Raw genomic sequence first — 3,453 nt, forward strand, 5'->3', positions numbered from 1 at the left:
CTAGCTGCTTATGTGATATAACTGCTTGAATGCCTGTGGATGAAGGTCGAATTGCTTGAATTGGGATAACGCATTAAAACTGTGAATTTTAAGCCCACTAGATAGTGGCAAAATCATCTTTTCTAAAAGCCCACTTGAGGGTGGCAAAATCTGCATTTTAGCCTACTTGCGAGTAGCAAACCATTTTCAAAAACAAACATGAAATGTTTTGTTCCAATTTGGGCGATTTGGTCTATACTTGTTTGCTGCGCGCATAACATAGTAATTCTAGGCTAATAATCGGGATAAGAACACATAAAGTTTTCAAAAACGGATATCACGGTTAGTAGAGGCCGGTCTTCGGACCGGGCGAAAGGGGGTGCTCATAGCTGACCTTCCCCGATCGTACCCAAGCTCCCGAGCCGAGACAACTCCGGTGATGACGGACATGTGGCCTTCGGCACCGAGTCAGGGTTTCCTAAATTCTCCTATAAAAAATATTTAGGTGGCGACTCTGTATCTGGCAAAGCAGTCCATGTTTGGCACTACTTTTTCAAAAATCTGTTTCTCAAAACGATTTGCCAGATTTGGACTCTTTGGTTCAGATTAAGAACCGTGACACTAATCGAGTCCGAACTGTAGCACGAGGCCCACGCGGGCACTGTTACAGTTTCTGGCGACTCTGCTGGGGAATTTTAGAGAGCTTGACTCAAACTCGTGATATCCTGTTTTGATCTCATTTATGTGTCTCTTTGCATTGCATGTGCATTGGTGCGCCTAGGAACACAGTGTTTGCCATCTGCCATTCCTGAACGGTTTGCTGGAGGCTTGTCTTGTCAAGGCATGACCATAAGGCTGACCGGTTATGGGCTCTGACAGCATGGGAACACAAACCCCGGTTTACCGGGGCACCCTTTTTGACCATTCGACCTAGTGCATATTGAAATCCATAGTGACCATTCCAAACTAGGACAGGTTGCTCACCCGATGTTAGGTTGTTTGAAACCGCTGTGTGCGTAGTGAAACCCTAGTTCCTGACAAAATAGGACAGGGAAACCCTACCCCAACATAGGGGTGTTTTGGCTCTCTTACTTGCTATGTGCTTTTAGAGTGTATCTCTACAGGAATGCATATACCAGTTTACAAGTCTGGACATCAGGCCTGTGGGCATTAGCATCAGTATTTGGGGAATCAGTTTTACCCGAGGGTATCAGTTTACAGGCAGATATTTGGGAAACAGTGATCAGTATTGGGTACATTCATCCTAGTATGCTCAAATCTGTTCCAGTGAAATTAGGCTGAGATGCTCTCTGTTTTCCCTTTTGCAAGGTAGTCCTGGAACCATAGCTTCAGAAGGCTCCAATATCCCCCGAGGTTCATCGGACTTGTGCTGATAGACTTTGTCAGGACAGAGACTCAGTTCAAGGGTAATCAGGGCTAGAGAAGGCTAGTCAGGCACAGACCACCAGTACAGCAGCTACCAGATCAGTGATCTTTGAGCAGTCAGGCTGAGATTTCCGAACCTATTGCCGACACAGATATACCGGTTGCTCAGTTAGATTAGAACAGTATGTCGAGTCTGGAAGAGATGGTGCGCCAACTCCAGGATAGTATGAAAGCCATGCAGCAAGACGCTGTCCGTCAAGCGGAATTCGCCAAACAACAGGCTGTGGCCATAACCCAACAGGCAGAGACAATTGCCAGATTGGAGCAGCAAACTGGAGTATCTACTTCGCACCAGACTCCTCTCCCACCAAGAGTTCCCATACTCGGGGAGGCAACCCACGTCCAGGAGGATACCGACCTTCCAACGGGGCCAGCTCCGCCCCCGATCCCGCCTCAACTATCCAAAGCACCCACTCCTATCAATCAATCGGATTCTCCCTTCGAGCCCGAGGTGGAGCCCGTGGCATTAAAAATGCACAAGCTTGAAAAGTTGTTCAAGAAATCCCAAGGGGTAAAGTCCATCCCGGGCATTGAGGACGGGTACACCGACGCAGCTGTAACTCTGCCGGATAGGTTCAAGATGCCTCACATCGACCGTTTTGATGGGTCAGGAGATCCCATAGTCCACCTGAGCTTGTTTTCAGATGTTTTGCGCCCGATGGGCTTGACAAGATTACAGAAGCTCTCCCTTTTTGGCAGGACCCTGTCAGGTATTGCGGTCACCTGGTATGCCAAATTGGAGGATTCAGTGAAACGAAACTGGGAGGAGATGGCCAAGGCCTTCGTCGCACAATATTCATACAATACCCAAATCGAGATTACGACCCGTGATCTTGAGACAATGAGACAGGAGCCGAAAGAGAGCTTCTCAGAATTCGTGGCCCGCTGGAGGGCCAAGGCCTCAATGATGACCATTAGGCCAACTGACAAAGATCAAATTCGGATGATTGTGCGCAATCTCCAGCCCAAGCTAATGCAGAAAATGATCGTGATCCCCTTCCCTACCTTTCCAGACTTGTATGAGATGGGAGTGCAGATCGAGGATGCTATGAAGCAGGGCCTCTTTGACCAGGAGAAAGAGCAGCCTAGGAGGGCGTTTTCCCGCAGTTCGAATGCGACCACCAGTGGTGATGCAGGTTCAAGATCTTCTGAAGTAGACATGGTTACCACCACCGCATCAAAAACAGCCACCCCATTCACCGGTGCGTCCGGAAGTAGCTCACAAAAAACCAAATATCCACCTCGGGTCAAGAGGATTTTCACCCCACTCCATATGCCTTTGTCAAAGGCTCTGGAGGTCTTACTTCGGAAAGGACATCTGAAACCGTTGGAACAACGGCCCCTACCCGATCCTATCCCTGCAAAGCATGACCAGACTAAGTACTGCGCGTACCACCAACAAACCGGTCATGAGACCGATAGCTGCTTTCGTCTGCGCCATGATGTACAGGATTTGTTTGACAACAAGGTCATTGCCGCACCAGCTCAGTAAAGTCTACCACCACTAGATCAGTGAACTCGGGGGATAGTACGAATATGTGATCAGGGGATGAACCACCTGTGGGCGGCACTCGGTTTACTCCGGATGTGGCGTGTGGTACGCACTTTTTTGAGCACTTGCAAATGCTGGTTTTTGTAGTTTTTGACTTGGGTATTGGGTCAGCCTTGTTGTGTTGTTTTGAGTCTGCCTCTTTGTTTTAAGTCAGTCCTTTCATACTGAGTCAATTGGGTCTGTCTTGTTGTGTCGAGTCAGTCTTGTTTTGGTGGCGTCAGGTGATTTCGAGGGTATTACCTCGGACATCACTTGCTTGTTTTGCGTTTGTCTTTTTTGCTTTCTTTTGAGTCTGTTTCTGCCTTGGAGCCGGTTACGCCAACAGATTTGAATGGAACAGCAGTGATTTTCACACTCTTGTGTTTGCTTCTGCCGTGTGCCAGTTGTGCCAGAAATTCTAAATGAGATGACAGTATTTGACTAGAAGCTGTGTCTTTTCTGTGCCTTGAATTCATTACATCGACCTAAGTTTTCCA

This window comes from Camellia sinensis, chromosome 11 (assembly GCF_055761805.1).
Source record: "Camellia sinensis isolate YWXY chromosome 11, ASM5576180v1, whole genome shotgun sequence".
NCBI lineage: Eukaryota > Viridiplantae > Streptophyta > Magnoliopsida > Ericales > Theaceae > Camellia > Camellia sinensis.